Source organism: Rattus norvegicus, chromosome 1 (assembly GCF_036323735.1).
Source record: "Rattus norvegicus strain BN/NHsdMcwi chromosome 1, GRCr8, whole genome shotgun sequence".
NCBI classification, from domain to species: Eukaryota; Metazoa; Chordata; class Mammalia; order Rodentia; family Muridae; genus Rattus; species Rattus norvegicus.
The window spans coordinates 239,671,927-239,691,791 of NC_086019.1; the positions used below are offsets into that span (position 1 = coordinate 239,671,927).

At 46.2% G+C, this 19,865-nt stretch overlaps 1 protein-coding gene and 1 non-coding gene across 10 annotated transcripts in view; one reads left to right on the top strand and one right to left on the bottom strand.

Moving 5' to 3' along the window:
- The window catches only part of Sgms1 (sphingomyelin synthase 1), a 271,205-nt gene extending 261,936 nt beyond the window's left edge, over window positions 1–9,269 (bottom strand). For 8 of the 9 annotated variants that reach the window (XM_063265797.1, XM_063265725.1, XM_063265790.1 and 5 more), the window contains exon 1: window positions 682–9,269. The gene's annotated coding sequence lies outside the window, so the exon portion shown is untranslated. The remainder of the gene's footprint in view (window positions 1–681) is intronic. The other variant, NM_181386.3, reaches the window with a different exon arrangement.
- A 9,870-nt stretch (window positions 9,270–19,139) lies between these two features.
- Window positions 19,140–19,283, top strand: LOC120100406 (small nucleolar RNA SNORA48). The gene has a single exon (XR_005500166.1). It is a non-coding gene; the product is annotated as a small nucleolar RNA SNORA48 (small nucleolar RNA).
- Window positions 19,284–19,865: the final 582 nt, after the last annotated feature.

Here is a 19,865-nt window from a genome sequence, read left to right on the forward strand (position 1 = left end):
GCATTTTCTTCTCCACCAAGCCCAAGAACTGCGACACTTGTGACTCCCTCATGATTGATCATGTAAAATGGATGGACCTCAAACTCTTCGGGACATTTCCCGAAGCTCTAATCCTTACACTACCATCTTCCCCGGGGAAGAAAAAACGGGTCCGCCGGTTTCCTAAATCGCGCTGCGCCAAGCAGCACGAGGGCCTTGGAGTTCTAGGGAAGAACTGGGGCCCCCTAGTTCGTCCGGGCCCCACCTCCCGCCGCTGCTTGGAGCTGAGGCGAAAACCTGGAGAGCGCCGCACCAGGGCCGGAGCACTGCGCATGCCCAATGGCCCCACCGGGTGCGGGTCGCCAGCAGATTTCCTCCAGCTCGCGCAGTGGAACCCGATATCGGGACGGTGATCGAGCGGCAGGGACAGCAGTCTTCCGCGGCCCCGGCCTTTTGGACCGACCCGCTCGTGCCGCCGTAGCATGGGTCTCCCTGGACGCGCTACCCGCAGGGTCTGGTCTGGGGGCGCGCGGGGGCGGGGAGTAGGGACCAGGAACGGCCGTGCCTGCGTGACACGTGACTGTCGGCCGAGCTCCGGGGCAGCCATCTTCAGTTTTCCCGGGCCGCAGGCGAAGAACCGTCCGGGATCTGGATAGACTCTATTCAGTCGCCTCCCCACCAGGCCCGGGGACCAGCCCTCACCTGCAATCCGCTAGTCTACAGCGGGGGTACAGCGGCGCCGGCGATACCGGGAGGACAGGCTGTCTCCAGAGCCAGAACCTAAAGGCTGAGAATTGGAGAGCCGCTCTCCTGGAGCTGATGGCTTCAGCTTTTCCCCAGGGGCGGAAGTTGGGGAAAGGAGTTCCCGTTCCTAAGGCGCCCGCATCGCTCCTCCTGCCGCTTCCCTGTTCTGACCCATTCCCGGGGACAGAGGATGAAGGTTGCTGAAGTTGTTTGGACAGCCGTCGCCCTCCTCCATGCTTTTCTCCTGCTGGTGGTTAGCTTGGATGGTAGCTTGTTTAGTCACCTGGGGTCCTGGAATCTCTGAACCTGCAACCTCATTACCCGAGAATTCTTTAGAACGGCACATTCACGACCACACCTAGACCTACGGAATCAGAAACGCCTCTAGTGGGGTCCTTCCCGAAATCCGGTTAACAAGCTCCCAAGGTGAATCTAATGGCCGCTTTCCCTAAGCTGTAGAGACCGGTTTTCACGTACGACGCTGAAAACTTAGCGTCCTCTTCCCCAAACGGTGAAAAATCAGATTAAAAATGCGTCTGCTCCCATGTGATCTCTTAAGATCTTGACCTCTCCTGCACCTCTGGCCTTTTCACCTTAGGACCCTGTGCTATCGCGCTTCTCAAGGGAGATAAGAAATGGAGTGGTGGCTTGACACATAACTGATTTTCAGTGACAACTGACAACCACCAGCTCTATTTGGAGTGTCAACCAACAGCAAGGGAATGTCTGGGATTTTAGTAACCCCGCTGGGTATTTTCATCAGTTTGCACCTAAGAGGTAAAAAGGAGGCTTGCTGTCTTGTGAAGTAAGTTCTGGATAGCCGCTGGCTGTTTCAGTGCTACTTTACAATTGTTGTAACCAAGGTCAAAGGTCAAAGCATGCACACTGCTGTATGGCAGGTCAAGGAATCCAGACTTTAAAATCCCTCTCCCAACACAGGTGCGCGCGCGCACACACACACACTATTTTACTCCAAATTCCACTCCAATTTTAAAAAATAATTCTTAGGGAAAAGCACACGTATGTAACATAGCTGTGAGAAATAGAGGGATGGTAATCTAAAGAGAAATCCCAGCCTCTTAAGTGATCTGAATGGTGTAGTCATAAGAGATGCTTCAGAGTTGACGTACTTTTAAATTAAGTTTAGTCATGGTCTTTAAGTCAGTCAGTCTTCAAACCAAAAAGATATTTTTTTAATGAAGATAAAATGTTCCTTTTCTAGTCCTCAGAACAGTGAAGAACAGGAGGCTAGAGAAGTAGCCCAGCAGTTAAGATTACTTTCTATTCTTGAAGAGGATCCTAGTTCAATTCCTAGCACCCCACGTTACCACTGACAACCATCTGAAACTGGTTCCCACGGATCTGATGCCTTCTGTGGCTGCAGAACACCAGGCATGCAAGAGTTACACCTGCATGCTGGCAGGCATAGATTCACATGCAGAAGTAATGTCTTTAAGAAATAAAAGAATCCTAACGCTATTTCTTACAAATCATGATAAGAAGCGTATTCATTAAAAATGTTTAGGTTTCTCAAGTCCGGGGACTGGCATGGATAATGTTGTTGGAGCAGTTAAATAAAAATGAATCACCTCTGAGCCTGCCATGCTAAAGTAATACCAAGAACAAGTACTGAGACACACACTTCACTCGCCAAAGTGACTCCTCCCATGGTGGTCATTTCTAAAGATGAGTAATCTAAGTAAAACATGCGGTTTTATCCCATCGACCTGTAAATGACAAGCACCACTTACTAGATATCAGTCAAAGCTCACACCATGTTCTCAGATCAACGGAGCTTCAGTGAGTAGCCAGGACAATGTGTCTCTGTTAGAAGAACCCAAAGCCACACAGCCTGAGCAGCAGGGCCAAGGCTTCACGGCCGCTTCAGCCTGTCCTATTCACCTGGCCAATCTACAACCTGAGTTTAAAGCGGATGCTGTGGGTGGGGACCCAGCTGCCCATGACTAAGTTTCCAAGTATTCCTATTGCCCTGAGGAATAGATCTGTGAATGACCTGCATTGAGTTCATCTCTGTGCCTCTGCCTGAGACTCCTGGCTTCACTAATTGTCTGGTTTCCATTAATCAACAAAGACTGGAATTGTTTGACTATCCTTGGGTAGATGAAGGATGCAGCCCAGTTTCTCCTTGCACACAAAACTCCTTTCCCTGCATCTCCAATGCCATACAATGGACATGTAGTATCCCTGATCTTTGGGACACCCAGCACAAGAGTTGGCACCAGACAGCCCTTAGTAAGTAGTCGCTGAATCATACCTTATTATTTTCTGTTTTTCTCTGTGCTGCAGTTAGGTCTAAAAAGGATAAATACAAACAATAGGATTATCTTTGTTATCCCTTTCTAATTAGCAACTCTCCCAATCTCTCGTGTTTATTTTAAGGGGATTTTTAAATTAGACATTTACTGCTGACAGTTACCATGGGCTCATAGGTTCATTCCTAGGGACAGTACTATGGTGTCCCTAACCAAACCACCACTTAAGTCCTGGCTTTTCAAGTAATCAGTAAGGAACTCCAGGCAGGTTTCGTTCTTGCCTCTTAAAATAAGAATGCTATAATCCACCCCTCTCTTTGATTCTCATGGCTATCATGAAAATTAATTAGATCCTTAATATAAATATGTCTACAAATGTTTATAGAGTGAGCATAATAAAAAGCAGAGAATGCTGTTCAATTTATCATGAATATCTTATTTAGCGACCAGCCTTGTCCTAAGTCAAGCACTAGAGCAGTCCTGGAAGTAAATAGAATGAGGGGCACATGCTGTCTCCAGCTGGCACTTATAAGCGAGTCCCAGAAACCCCAGTGCTAAAGGAAGAGAGGGTTACGTGGCATGATCCCCTGAACTGTACAGCTCCAAACCAAACGTCAGATCTAGGACATGCTGCAGTCAGGAAGGGCTGCAGCAGTCAGGGCTGGCACCTTTTCTATGCTTCCCTTAGAAGAGATTGAAGGAGCGATCAGATTTCTTCCGCCAGGTCTCATACAGCGTAAAGGACAGGATACAGTCTCCCGCTTCGTTAGGCACCTTGAATAACAAGGTAACAACAGTCCTGGAGTAATCCGATAGAATCAAGTCTAAATCCTGTGCACTCCAGTCTAGACCAGGGCTTCTGAGCTTTGTGGACATTTGGACCAGATGGCATTCTGTCATAAGGAGCTGTCCTTGTCCATCTCAGGTCCTTTAGCAACATCCATAGCCTCAACTAACTAGATGCTGGTGACAGCCCTGCTCACTGCAATACAGACAAAAACATGTCCAGATATTGCTACCTGTCCTTCGAGAAGGTGAAGGGATTTAGCCTGCATTGAAAACCACTATTTTGACAGTGGGCAAAAATGGAATCAAAGAAAGCTGGGATCTGAACTTGAGCACCAGCCTTGTTTGGAATCACCCCACACAACCTATTTGCTGTCCACACTGCATCCACTCAGCCAATGATTGTCAAGTTGTACCAGATAAAGCGCATTGTGTGTGTGCCAGAAGCAGAATGTTGCCGTTCTCCCCTGAAGGCCCATACGTCATCCTCATCCCAGTATTTACCCTCCATCAGCGTTCTTAGATACCACATGCTTCATACTTACACTAACGTTTTATTACTTATTTGAAAGTCAAATAAAATCCAGCGTCTTCTCTTTTTAACTGCTTGATCTGGAAGCCCTGCAGACATAAAGTTTTATCACCATCCTAAATTGCAGCTCCATGAACTCATAGCCTGACCTCATTAAAAAGTGAACACAGAGCTTACACTAAGAACGGTAGCAGTCATCTGTGACCCCAGCATCTGGGGGTGTGGGGTAGTCTCGCTTCCATAAAAGGATCATTCCTCCCAAAAGATATTGCAAACATTGTTTTTAAAGAAATGGGGGATAAGGAGTGCTGGAGGGATGGCTCAGCAAGTAAGAGCTCTTGCTGCTCTTCTAGGGGACCCAGGTTCCAGCCCAGCATCCAGTGGCAACTCACAGCCATTATAATTCCAGAGTATATGCTACCCCCTGTAGTATCTGTGAGCACCAGACATGCTTCTGTTGCACTGACATACATGCAGGCAACATCTCCATACACATAATAAAACAGTATTTTAAAAGAAATGTGGATAGAATTGTAAATTTCTTTTTTTTTTTCTTCTTTTTTTTTTTTTTCGGAGCTGGGGACCGAACCCAGGGCCTTGCGCTTGCTAGGCAAGCGCTCTACCACTGAGCTAAATCCCCAGCCCTAGAATTGTAAATTTCAAGGATGATAAATTTCCTTGAGAAAATATTTATGCTCCTTATGAAAGTTATAGAAAGCAATCCAGCCGAAGTCTGACTGGTTTGGCTTACCTAGTATATTATACCTTGTGTTGAGAACACACACTACCGCACAGCTAGGAGGTGAACTCAGAGGCCTAGAAGAGCAATCTCCCATGACCCACGTCTGCAGTCCACCAGTGTGGTCCTGAAGTGTTGACTAATGAAGAATGAAAACCGCACAGGCACACTTCCATACAGCCAATGTCTGGCTCTCTTCACATAGCTTCACCTGTAGAAACTTGACAGGAACTTGAGGAAAAAAATATTCCTCATACCAAAAATGAGAAAGGTGACATAAGTTTTTTGAAAAGATGTTTCCAAGGCTGTTGAGATGGCTCAGAGGTTGGGTCTTGCTGAGGACCTGGGTTCAATTCCCAGCATCAGCACTGGTGGCTCCAGGTCCAAGGGATTCTATGCTCTCTTCTGCCCTCCACAGGCAACAGGCACATATGTGTTGAACATACATGCATGCAGGCAAACGCTCACACACATAAAAGTCTTAAAGAATCGGGGTGTTTTCCACAAAATTAATAGACCAGATCATGTCCATATTTGTTGACCTGCAATTTAAGCAAGGGTTACTAAAAATAACTATTTCACACACAGTAGGTAGAGGGGGTAATATTCTCACAATATCAAAATGTAAAGTGTCTTGAATAATTGTTTAAAACAGTAGCCCCTGTACAGTGCTGCAGATGGGAAGATACCAAGGCACTGAGGAGGGGACCAGATGACAGATTCAGGATAAGCCCTAGGAATACTTGAAATTTATTGAATCCAGTGTCTCACATCATCTTCCTCATCAACGTTCGGGGAGCCGGACTCACAAAAAGCCTTTTGAGAGCGGGGTCAGAGAGCAGCTTTACTAGGTCAAAAGCTGGGAGGCCCAGCCTTTCCCTTCCATAAAACCTTTTTTTTTTTTTTTCACTTTTTTGTCAGTGCTGCTGATTTTTTTTTAAAGCTGCTTTTAAAGAAACAGTTTCTATTCTTTCTGCATGAGTAAGAATGAGTGTCGCTCCTGCCTCCTTGCCAGCTTCTGTTGCACTGGAATTTGTTGATTGAGTATGAAGAAAGAGGCACGCTAAGCATCAGATCCGGAAACTATGACAGTGCCTCCTGGAACGACGTTGTACTGATCTCTTCTGCCTCTGGGTAACGCAGCTCGGGAGCCATGGGGATGGACTCAGGGAGACACCCTAGCCTTTCACGGAACCAGCAAAATGGGGAGAAGGGACTTCTATCTCCTCGCTTCATTTCTGTGACTTTAATTTTAGAGATTTTTGTTGTTGAGGTTTATTTGTTTGTTTTGGGCTATTTCAGGTTTTTGTTTGTTTGGGGTTTTTTTGTTATTGTTGTTTTTTGTTTTTTGGTTTGGTTTGGTGTGTTTGTTTTGATTCTGACAGGATTTCATGGAGCCCACACTAACCTCCACAGTGATGTGTAGTCAGAGATGAACTTGACTCCTGATCCTCCGCTTTCCTCTGTTTGTGCTGAGATTGCAGGCATTTTCTACCACCATACCTGGCTCATCTGCCTGATTCCAGTCCCTTATGCTGGTAAAACAGACTCTAATTAGAAAAGCATTTCAGTGAATCTCTACCCGCCCCTGGAGATCCTGATTTACATGATCTAAAGCAGGACCGAGACATCAATAGTTTTTTGAAAGATAGTTCAGGCAGCAGTCTGGGCTAGACTCACGTGTTGAAATTTAATACGCATTGTGAGATATCAAGAGGATTGAACTTAATCTAACTATATTTACAGGTGGGCCTCTGGGGGTGGCAGAATTGTAGCCACTGGGATCATTGAGCTAGGCCACACAAACTGTGACCTCAGGATCGTTAGTAGAGCACTATAGGGTATTGTGATTTTTATCTTACAGCAAGAGTGACAGTTGCTGAGGTGCGGGGACATTGTGAGATGCGCTGTGGCCATTGCCAGCTTCTGTTTGCTTCCTTTCTGGTCTTTGGCTTCTGCTGCAGCCTCGTTTATCCGGATCTCTCATGATTCTTGAGTTAGAGGCCTCTTCACATCGAGGTTTCATGTGAGGACAAAAAGACAAACCAGGGACCCACTGCCTTGTTGAACCTTGAATTCCAAGTTTCCTAGAAGGTCCTGCCTTCTTTTCACCTTTCACAATCTTTTAAGTGTTTTTCTGTTTGTTTGGTTTTTGGGTTTTGTTTTTTTTTTAATATTCACAATGTTTACGAGTTTTAGTTGTGTGTGACAGCAACATCAGGAGAAAGTCTTCTTCTACAGTTTCCTAAAAGTAAAAGTCACATTAGAGGTTTTCAAAGGCAGTCTGGGAACTAGATAGATGAGTTAGCAGTCAAGAATGCTTACCGCTCTTGCAGAAGATCAGAGGTCAACCCCTGTCACTCACATGAGGGTGAGTAGCTCGTGATGGTTCACAACCACCTGTACCTCCAGTTCCAGAGGATCCAATGCTCTCGTCTAATGTGCTGAGGCCCATGCACACACGTGCTATACACACATACACTCAGGTACACATATACACATACACACATATACTCAGGTACACATATGACACATAAAATAAAGGATTGTTTTAAAGACATTCCAAAGAAACCAAGAAAAGGAAAGGTTAGGGAAAAATCTATTGCAACCTGGGACTGGTGGAACACACCTGTAAGTCCAGTACTTGGGAAGCAGAGGCAGGAGGATTAAGAGTTTGAAGGCAATGTGAGTTAGGTAGCAAGATTTTTTTTTTCAACAAAACAAACATAGATACATAGGTGGTGAAGACAAGGGAAGACTGTGTGGTGGATGCACTGTCTCATCTCCCATGTTCCCCTCAGCCTCATTCAGCATTTGCATGGAGCTGGGGTCTGCTACCCCAGCAGAGACACAGAGAGAACAGATTTCCTGGGGCATTGCACTGTGATTCAGGGGTGCCAATGCCCTCCAGATAATATTTGTTTCATCCCAAAGCTTTTAAACATTCCCTTCAGAGAAAAATTATTTATTTTATGTGCCCTAGTGTTTTGCCTGCGTGTATGTCTGTGTGAAGGGTTCAGATTCTAGAGTTACAGACAGCTGTGAGCCACCATGTGGGTGCTGGGAATTGAACCCTGGTCCTCTAGCTTTGCAGCCAGTGCTCTTCACCACTGAGCCATCTCTCCGCCCCGGGGTGCAGGGGTGGGGTGGGGGTGGGATTCACTCCTGAAAACACCTCACCAATAGACATGCTTCTCGACTTTCTCCATCATTTTGCACTTCCAGGTATAAGTTAAGCAAGACCTAGCTCATGTTCTAACTTGAGTAGAACTTTAATGATGGCTTAAGTTGCTTCTTCAGTTACTGACCATTGTGGTTTAGCTAAGGTTTGAGTATGCCTCTGGCAATTTTAAGGCTCTTCCTAGCCATCAGGTACTGGTAAGTTATATCCTGAATCACTCCCAAGGGCCCATTTATAAATAGCAGGACACCCAAGTTGTGGCTAATGGGAAGTCAGTATCCCCAAGAGATGAGGCCTAGTAGGAGACTATAAGTCATTAGGGATGTGTCCTCGATGTGAGACTGTGAGACCACCGTCTTCCCCTCTAGCCTTGCTTTCTGGCTACCCTGAGGTGAGCAGCTTCCTCTGCCATGCATTGCTGGCATTGTGAGTTATCTGTCCACAGGCCCACATGCCATGAGGCCAACCAACCTCTGAAACTGAGAAAGATAAACGTTTCTTCTAAAACTGATTAGCTCAGAGATATCCTTATAGTAACATAAAGATGATTGCCGTAGGGATTAAGAGATTAGAAACCTCACACGTCAGGGATGCTTAGGGGTGGGGCATTGGGAAATCTCGTTAGGGTCATTAGCATGGAGCTACTGTGCTCAGATATGGGCGGCTTTATACAAACGAGAGACCAGAGAACACATACAAAAGCATACTGTCCCTTGCCATATGATGTCCTATAAACTTCAGGACTCTGTGGCTAAAGACCATCACCAAATGTGACCCTTGGCCAGGTCTTCGAAAACTATGAACCAAGGTAAATCTCTTCCTTCTAGAACCCATCTGGCGTATGGTATTCTGTTACAGTCAATAGCAAATATGAAAATAAAGTCATGTGTCAGGGTTCAAATAACTACAAAGCAGGGGGCTCGTGACTCTGGCTGTACATTAAAATGGCCAAAATAACATAAGAAGTATTTATGCTAAAAGTCCACTCAGAAATTCTCACTCCATTTCTCGAAAGAAAAAAAAGAAAGGAAGGAAAGAAGGGAGGGAGGGAGGGAGGGAGGGAGGGAGGGAGGGAGGGAGGGAGGGAGGAAGGAGTCCAGGTTTGGGTACATGCTTTCTAGAGAGTTATTACCTAATTCACTGGCTGCCTAAAATGGAATCCTGTACTTAAAGGGACACTATCAGAGGCCAAGGGGTTGTTGCCAAACCTATAAAGCTGCACACATTTGAAGGCCACAGCCCTGGCTGCTGCTTTTCAACATTTTAGGACTTATAAAATCCCAAGGTCCAGGCTGCAGTCCAGACCAATAAGTCAAAACTTTAGTCAGAAGTGTGCGGCAGAGTGGAGGGCAGCTATCTAGAGTCTCTGTAGCCGGAACTAAGAGGTATGGCTTTAAGTGTCTAACCCTACTATTAAGAGTGCCTCAGGGAGGGGATGGAGAGATGGCTCAGTGGTTAAGAGCACTAACTGCTCTTCCAAAGGTCCTAAGTTCAATTCCTAGCAACCACATGGTGGCTTATAACCATCTGTAATGAGAGTTGATGCTCTCTTCTGGTGTGTCTGAACAGCTACAGTGTACTTATATATAATAAATAAATAAATAAATCTTTAAAAAAAATAAAAGAGTGCCTCAGGGATCAGAATAGTTCCTGTTTGTCCTTTCAGTTCTTAAGGAAATTTATCTAATTCAGAAAGTTCTTTGAGCTTCTACCGAGCTTCTTTGATTGAGTTCATCGCCTGGTTACTTAGGTATGACTGCCATATCATCAGAGCTACTGTCCTACATATGAGGAGTCTCTTCCATGGCCTCCGTGAAAAACACACTCAACCTTGGTATTGGCCTAAATTGCATCTTTGGCAGGAATTTCAAGGCTATTGCTAACCACTCCTTATCTCTGGTACTCGCTATACACAGTAGTAAAGTTACCATCTAGTCTCCTTTGTGGTTGCTGCTGCTGCTGCTGCTGCTGCTGCTGCTGCTGCTGCTGCTGCTGCTGCTGCTGCTGCTGCTGTTATTTCGAGACAGAATTTCTCTACGCATCTTGGAACTTGTTTTGTAGACCAGGCTGACTCCTAACTCAGAGATCTGCCTGCTTCTGCCTCTGTCCCTCTGTCCCTCTGTCCCTCTGTCCCTCTGCCCCTCTGCCCCTCTGCTCCTCTGCCCCTCTGCCCCTCTGCCCCTCTGCCCCTCTGCCCCTCTGCCCCTCTGTCCCTCTGCCCCTCTGCCCCTCTGCCCCTCTGCCCCTCTGCCCCTCTGCCCCTCTGCCCCTCTGCCCCTCTGCCCCTCTGCCTCCGCCTCCCCTAGTGCTAGGATTAAAGGCGTGTGCAATTATCCCTAGCTGAAATTTTTTTTCTTGAAATCAGAGGCAAGTGGATCTCTGAGTTAAAGGCCAACCTGGCCTATAAACTAAGTTCCAAGGAAGCCAGGAATACACAGAGAAACCCTATCTTATGTAAACACCACACACACACACACACACACACACACACACACACACACACACACACGGGGGTGGGAGGGGGAACAGGGACAGAGAGATTCCATTGTAAAATGTACCTTGAGCAGGGATGACAAATGTGGGGTAACCTAGGCAACCATGTCATCACTATGCCCTCTGGGAACTTACCCAGTATTTTAAGCCCCTTTTAATTTTTCTTCTTTCCAGAGCTACCCTTCTCATACACCACACCTTTGTAAAAGGATCAAGGGCTGCTGAGATGTCTCAGCAGATAGAGGCGCTTGAGGCCAAGCCTCACAGTCTGAGTTCGAATCCCAGGCCCTGTAGAATGGAAGGTAGCACCCAACGTCTCCCAGCTGTCCTCTGACATCCGCACTCCCTCTGAGATACATATGCCCACACATAGGCACACAAAACACCCAAAATAAATAAAGTAATCAATGTGACTTACTTACAGATTTAAAGCCAGCCTCAACCTCCTCTCTCTGATGGTCACTGCCTGTACTCTGAATCACCCTCCTACATGCTACAAGTGTGCCACAAAATGTTCATGAATCCCTAAAAAACCACCAGGAGTTGAATCTGGTGCAATTGCATTAGGGTCTCTTTATTCAATCTCCAGCTTAGGCCACACCAGTGTATCTGACACAGGAGAATGAGAGGGGGTCCCAAGGCCAGTTTCAGGCAAGCATTTATAGAAGCAAGAAGTGGGTATCCAGCCTGGTACACATCTGAATGGGGGTCCATTATGGCCTTGTGTCTGTGCTGGGAGCCAAACCATAAACTTAATTTCTGCTTTCCTCCTGATTGGTTGTGGTTAGGAAGTGAAGTGTCAGCAGCAGGCTTGTAAACTGGGGAATAACTGGCAACTGGTGCTAGAGATAGGTTTTGTTGGGGAGGTAACCTGGAAACTGGTGCTAGGTAGTGGCCCGTTAGTTAACTTCAGTTCAACCTACATCAGGTTCTCTAAGATGGACACACACACATACACACACCAAAAGATTTGATCTCTCATCCCCACCTCCCTTTCTCTGATAACTAGGACACCCAATCATGGGGCTTCCTGAAGTTGTTATATTTTAGAGGGGGTCAGAGTTGTCATTGTCCAATCCTTGTGGTGTCCCTGGGGCTTGGGTAGGAGCCTCAAGAGGGAGATATGGGGGAGTCCTGAGGCTGTTTCTTTCAGTTGGTTGGGGTCACCTTAAACTGCAAACAGGTCATGGTGGGAACATGTTTCATAGAGAACACGGAGTTTAGGCCAAACATGTTTATGGGCCCATTGGACACCTTTGAGATCACCTAGCAATTGGTGATCCTCAAACTCAGTGATGACTTCTGTCTGTATGTTAAGAACAATGGGGATGGTAAGGGGTGTTTCATACCCAGTAGAGAGCGAAGGGAAGGAGAGTTAGTTACTCAATCATTGTCAGTCTGTTAGGTCAATTTTGTTAAGGTCTCTTCTAGGGTTTTGTTCATTCTCTCTACCTGTCCTGAACTCTGGGGTCTCTATGTACAATAAAGTTTCTAATAAATCCCCAGAATACTGGATAGTCCCTGACTTACCTGAGACCCAAATGCCAGTCCATTGTCTGACCCTATCACCTGAGGAAGCCCATGTCTTGGCAGTATGTCCTCTAAGACCTTCTTTGTCACCATGGATGTAGTTTTATGCTTGGTAGGGAAAACCTCAGTCCAACCTGAAGAAGTATCTAAAAACATCAGTAAATATTTATATCTAAATCTTCTGGTTTTACCTCTGTGAAATCTACGTCTGACAGACTCTGGGATTTGTGTCTCTGAACCTATCCCGTGGGTTCTTCTTAGCTGGCAGGCTTTACAGCTCTTGACAACTTAGATATCTTTGAGTTGGCATCTCTAATCTTGATATCAAATCTTGTGTTCTCTGGATGCCCATGTGGGAAGAGCGGAGGATCTTCTGAAGCACGTGCAGTCCCATTTCTTCTGGCACAGTGAGTTTGTAATCTGCTGTTCTCTACCATCCATCAGAACATTGGGACATGGGCAAATTTCTAGTCCGGGTTATGTCATCTTTTGACTATTTAGGGTGGTCAGGGAACATACGATCCCCTGAGTGTAGGGCAATGTGACCCTCGATGCCACCATCCTGGCAATATTTCTTTCTTGAAGATAATGTTGAGAGCAGAAACCAAAAACTGACGATATCTGGTCAGTAGAGGAGACTGGGCAAGGCAAGGGTAACAAAGGCAGAACAATGGAGGCTGGCTGAGAAGAGGGACCTTGGGACACACGTGGTGAGAAGAGCTACAGGACAGAAGATGACTCGTGCACTGTGCCATCCTCCCCTTCTCCTCAAGGTATGGTTCCAAGAATCTCAGTGGACAGCTAATGCTTGGGGCATAAGTAGCTCTAGACTTAATGGTTTTTCCTGTGTCCTCTGCAATGTTGCCCCAAAGTAATGTGTTCCTCTGTGTTGTGCGCCCACGGCCTTCCCCGGTCTTCACACTTCTGCTCTGGAGCTATTACTGAAATAAGAATTTCTGTTTTGTTTTGCTTTTCTTAAGTACATTTATTTATTTATTTATTTATTTATTTATTTATTTATTTATTTATTTTGTGGTGTGTGTGTGTGTGTGTGTGTGTGTGTGTGTGTTCACAGTGAGTTCTCAGGATTGAACTCGGGTCTTCAGTCTTGCCAGCAAACGCCTTCATCCTCTGAGCCGTCTTTACTAAGGATTTCGTGAGCACGAACAGTAGATGCAGGAGGACTGACAGACAGGCAACTCCAGCGTGATTCACAAACAAGGTGCCAAGGTATGCGATTGCTTTACTGAGCCCAGAAGAGAACACCACTGAAAAGCTTATGAAGTGTTTATTTCTGGAATTTTCCATTGAAGATGTCAAACCGTGGTTGGCCACAGGTAAGTGAAACTGTAAAGACGGGGAACCACTGTATCATTGTAGTCATCTGTGAAGAATCACGGAGAGAGTTCCTGTTGTGTATCCCATCAGCCCCCAGCCCCGGCCCAGTTCATCCTGAGCACCTGTCCTCACGTCCAGCAGAAATCGTTTTACACAGTATGGCCCTACTCCTCCCTTCTGGCTTCACCTCTCTTTCCTTTTGTAAATTTCCATGTTCCAGTTCTGTATTGCCCTTTCCCATCATAGGAATCTGCTCACTAAATTACTCCAGCTCTAATATCCAGGCACAAACTCTCCTCTCTGCCCATCAAAATCACACAAATAAAGATGTGAGAACCAAAGGGTTGACCTGGAATCTCCCCATTCAGGAGGCTGAGGCAGAGGATTTTGAGTTCAGGGCTGGGATGGATTATCTAATAAGACTGTCAGGAGTGAGGAGAAAAAGAGGGGAGGAAGAAGGAAGGAGGGAGGGAAGGAGGAAAGGGGGGAGGGGGAGGGCTCTTCTTACTCTTCAGATCTAGCCCATCTCCTTGAGGGACAAATGAACGATTGTGGCTACACACACTAATTCCTGAACATGGGCTGAAATCTGCCTGCGGTGCTGCCCTCTGAGCAGACCGGGCCTACACGTCTTCCATTGACACATGCATAATATCCTGCCATTTGGATTATCAACTATCTAAAAGAAGAGAAACGTGTTCTGAAAACTGCATATCGTCTCCCGCACACATCGTTTACCCAACTGTTCCCAGACATCCCTCCAGAACCTAACATTAGTACTCTTCCTGGCCTGGGCGCTCTATTTTCAACTCTGCTCTCGTTTCTTGATTTTTTTGTGCCTTTCTTGCGCTGTCTTCCATGACATAATCCTATAGGGAATCAGGTAGATGTTTCCAATTAGATTCATTAAGTTCCCTTAAGAAGTGATTAGGAAGGTACAGTCTCAGGTGGCTGGTTCCCTCAGTAATAACAGCAGCATTTTTTGGGGTGCTTGCCAACACTAGACCAGGTTTTTTTTTTTTTTTTTTTTTTTTTTTTTCTTTTTTTTCCGGAGCTGGGGACAGAACCCAGGGCCTTGTGCTTGCTAGGCAAGCGCTCTACCACTGAGCTAAATCCCCAACCCCTAGACCAGGTTTTAAATACCAGCTTTACTCCTTTGTCTTTGGAAGATTGAGAACATGTAGGTTCAACTGACAGTAAAGTTGGATTTCACTGAATATCTTTATATGGCAACAATGGGGTCAGGAACGTGAACGCCTCACTTTAGCAGCTGAGAGCGATAGCTAATTAATGTGTGGCCTCTGATCAGACGGTACTGGCTTTAAATTTCCATGCCAGCTGTGGGACTTTGAGGAAGTAACTCAGCTATGGATTCAGAGTCATAACAGGTCATTTGGAGAGAAATAAAAGAAATCAGCTCATTAGTCTGCATACAGAGCTCCAATAAATGGATGTTCTTGCTAAGTACCTTGTGGCTGAACTGTCCGGGCTGAGGAGTGAGAGAGCGCTGGTGAATCTTGGCTGTACACCTGATTTGACTGAGAAGTGCGGAGGGGACCAACAAAGCACACCCATGAGTACAAATGTGAGTGGTGCTTCAGAAAGGATAAACAGGCCATCTGCGAAAGAAAGCCGCAGCACTACCACACGGGATGGGGGCTGACTGGAATGAATGTGGGAAAAGGAGAAGACCCATTTGCCGAGTACTTTCCCCTTCCCCCTTCTCCTCCTTCCCCTCCTCCTCCAGCCCCTTCTTACCTTCCCTCTCCCCTTTATCTTATTTTAAATTATCTTTAATCTTTTCTACAGTCTAGTTGTTATCCCCCTTCCGGTCTGCTCTCTGACAGTTCCTCATCCCATTCCTCCCCCCCCACACACACACCCCTTCTCCAAAAGGATGTCCCCACCCCACCAGGCCTCCCCACTCCCTACAGCCTCAAGTCTCTCAAGGGTTAGGTGCTTCTTTTCTCACTGAGGCCAGACCAGGCAGTCCTCTGCTGTGTATGTGTCAGAGCCTCATCTCAGCTGGTGTATGCTGCCTGGTTGGTGGCTCAGTGTCTGAGAGATCTCGGGGGTCCAGGTTGGTTGAAACAGCTGGTCTTCCCATGGAGCTGTCCTCCTCCTCAGCTTCTTCCAGCTTTCCCCCAATTCAACCACAGGGATCCCCAGCTTCTGTCCTACTCTTTCAGCTGTTTGTTGGGCCTCTTGGAGGGCAGCCATTCTTGGCTCCTGTCTACAAGCACGCCATAGCATCAATAATAGTGTCAGGCCTTGGAGTCTCCCCCTAATCTGGATCCCAAGTTGGGCCGGTCACTGCAGGCAGGGCCTGAACAGACCTTGGGCACTGGCTCCCCACCCAGTCCCATAACACCCAGAGGAAGCTCGACTCCCGGGTGCTCTAACACGCCCAGGATCACAGGTGAGGAGGCCACAACATCTGCCCCAACACCGGGAGTAACTGGGACCCCTGGGATCCAGAGATGCAGGAATCTGAGCCCAGCCAGTGGCATGGGTTCCCTTCCAGTCTGAACCTGGACCCGAGCACACCTGGGGTGCTGGGTCTACATCTACTCTTACAACACCCAGAGGGAGCCTGACTCCCAGGGAATAACATTTGAAGTATAAATAAAGAAACTATCCAGTAAGAGAGAACAAAAAGAAAGAAAAAAAAGTTCCAAGCCAATTTAGGAGGACCATATCAGATTGGAGGAGGAGGAAGAAGGAGAGAGATAAAGAGAAATAGGACACAATAAAACTTCACACCCTGCAAGTTTGCTGGAACTAAGGCTCTTGGGTCCTGCCTCGACAGTCATTTCAGATACTTGTACAGAAACTGGAACTATGGAACTGTATCTGTATCCCATTGGGTCCCACCAAGAGACCTTGAAAGTAAGGTTTCAAGCAGAGATGTCCCACTGAGAGGGCAAGGAAAGTAGAGGTGACATCAACCAAAAGATGGAGGGGGGAAAAGGACATCTTGAGCACCATCCATAAATCACAACTTTCTTTTGAATACCAAATGACTCCTGACACCGAGCTAAAACTTTCTGAAAAGCTGCATTTGTTTCCAAAGCTTTGTCTAGGAATCGGTTGTATGTGTATTGGTAAATTCAATCTCCGTGATAAAATATACAATCTGATGACACTTAAGCGCATTCATATTTTATGGACAGAACTAATATCTATTTCAAACAGAAATGCTATATGCATTCCAAGCCCATGCCACCCACTAGTCTACTTTGGTTGGTATCTATGCGTCTGTCTATTCTAGGTACCCAATGTCATCAGAATGAGACAGTATTCGTTCTTAGCATAGGAAGTAGCATTTTTCAGAGACTATGTAGGCTGAGTCTACCTTCCTCCATTTTTCAGACAGGAAGACATTGACCTCCTGACTATAAGCTGTAATACATGTATCACACGGAGTAAAAGGCTACCCTGCATCCCAGGTTGAGACCTAAATCAGTGGCAGCTCTCTGGCCTTCCCACGTTCTGATTTGAAATGCAAAACACGTTTCCTTGGAAACAGACACACACAACAAACCAACCTAGGAGCAAGTTAAGTTCCTATGCATCCTGTGGTTGCCCCTCCCCCATATTTCATTTTTAAAGACGGTGGTAGTTTCAACCGAGCAGAGAATAGGACATTCTGGAGAGCGTCAACAGTGTCTCTGTAATGGTGTTAAACGCCTTCTGAGAACTGAAAAGGACTCGGTCTCTAAATGGCAGTTAGTTTGCCATGGTCTTCATGAATTGTCAAAAATATTCACAGGACTTAGACTAATGTGAACATCCCAGCACACATTAATTTGAGTACAGTTAATTCTGTGTGAAAGGCAATAACACCTGCTTGCATTTACTGTGTATAGTTATTGTTTACAGTGTTCATAGTTCTGTGAGGCAGATACTATCTTTTGGTCCCATTTCACATGAAGAAACGGGGAATGCAGCGTTAGTAAACCTTCCGTTGCCGTGACAAAATAGCGAAGATAAAAACTGTAATGAAAGAATCATTTATTTTAGCTTATGGCTGTAGCGGTGGTGGTGGTGAAGACAACTGGGTGGAGTAGATCAGCTTCCATCATGGCAACCAGAAAGCAGAGAGAAAGGAAGAGAATGGACAGCATTTATAACCTTCAAAGGCATAAGCCCCCCACCCCCACCCCATGATCTACCTCCTCCACCTAGGCCCTGCCCCCTAACATCACCACTTCCTTCCAGATAGCAGTAGCAGCTGGGGACCAGGCAGTCAGCATGTGCACCTAGGGGTGTCTCCATATTCGACCTACAAGTGTGCAGGTGGTGAATATAGCATTTGAACAAATGCCCCAACCAGTTTGACAGCAGCACAGGGGAAAGTGTTTGTGATATACAAGAGCCATGAGGTCCATGTACCCCTGGCTCCTGCCTCCTTGGAGATACTGGGGAAACTTTCTCCAGGGCAAGCACATTTTCACTGTCCCCGAGTAAAGAGGGGCTGTTGTTTTCTCCTTTGGAAAGAAGTTTAAGGAGAGTGAAAAGCCTATCTCTGTTTTAATTCTTGCTTCTCTTTTCAACAGCCACAGCCCCTTTGGGTTTTGCACAAGCTCTCATTCTTTGAGTCTTTCAGCCACAGATCTGCTTGCTTGCAAAGTTGGGGGCTTTGGTGGATAGAGGCAGAGATAAAAGCCTCGGTCCATGATGGTTGGGGAGCTGGGTGCAATAGGTTAGCATTGATTATGGCAGTCAAGAAGCAGAGAAAGAGGGGGTTGGGGATTTGGCTCAGTGGTAGAGTGCTTGCCTAGCAAGCGCAAGGCCCTGAGTTCGGTCCCCAGCTCAAAAAAAAAAAAAAAAAAAAAAAAAAAGAATAGAAAAAAAAAAAGAAAAAAAAAAGAAAAAAAAAAAGAAGCAGAGAAAGAGGGGTTGGGGATTTAGCTCAGTGGTAGAGCGCTTGCCTAGCAAGCGCAAGGCCCTGGGTTCGGTCCTCAGCTCCAAAAAAAAAAAAGAAAGAAAGAAAGAAAGAAAGAAAGAAAGAAAGAAAAGAAGAGACCAGGGACCAGGGATACCCTTCAAAGGTATTGCTTCCGGTGATGGGTCTTTTCCATCTAGGCACTGTGGCTGGTTAGACACACACACACACACACACACACACACACACACACACACACACACACGAGAGAGAGAGAGAGAGAGAGAGAGAGAAAGAGAGAGAGAGAGAGAGAGAGAGAGAGAGAGAGAGATCTGCTCCTATTGCAAGATGTTATAAAACTCAGTCATCAAAACCAGTACAAGAAGGGTTACATTCACTTCATATATTTGGTACATTTGTATATGTGTGGGGTAGGCAGGGAATATGGGTCATTTATTTTATTTCCTTTGTAATGGTAATATAATTCAAATTTAACAGCCCATCACACAATTCTATTCATTATTTCCCACCAGAAACCCTGCTAGGAGACAAAATAAATAACTTTTGAAACTTCATTTCTTCAGTCCTGGGATTTTTTTTTTTTAATAAAATGACTTGTGTATTGAGACAAAATGTATGCTCTAAAACCTTTACTCTCTCCCTGGCGATGGGCAAAGAGACACCTTGTTGGTGGTAACGAATTTATGTCAGTTGGGGGCAGAGCAGATGGCAGTCCTTTGCTCATCCTAGCTTGATGCCCGGCTTGGTGGCCAAGGCTGCTTCATTGCTAGGACACATGAAAATCAAATTAAATCAAAATCAGGCAGCATGGAGGAAGAGGAGGAGAGAGAACTGTGTTCTGCCACGTCTGGTGCATGGGAAGAAGACAGACAGAGAAAGGGGGAGGGAAGGAGGAGGGAGAGAGAGAGAGAGAGAGAGAGAGAGAGAGAGAGAGAGAGAGAGAGAGAGAGAGAGAGAGACCCGTGAACCCCATGCCACCCACAGACTTGCCCTCCAGCACTCAACACAGGCAGCGCACAGACATTCTCTTACCACAAGGCCTTGACAAGTGGGTGGCCAGCCTGCAGTGGGAGCCACCACAGTGTGCAAGTATGTGGTAGTCAGATGGGAGAGAAAGAGAAGTGGAGCAGCTTGGGCATTATAAAGAGGTGGAACTGGAGGCTAAAGAGTGGAGAGAAGTAGCTAGCCAAGATGCCTGGGGCCATCATAAAGTCTTAGCCTGAGCTGCCACTGAGGGCCATGTCTGGACTGTAGGGTCAGTGTCAATGTCCCTGGTTCATGTTATCACTAGAGAACATGGGAACATCCCTGGTCCAGGAAGCTGCCAGGAAACATGTGGATGTCTAGGAGCTGTGCAGAAC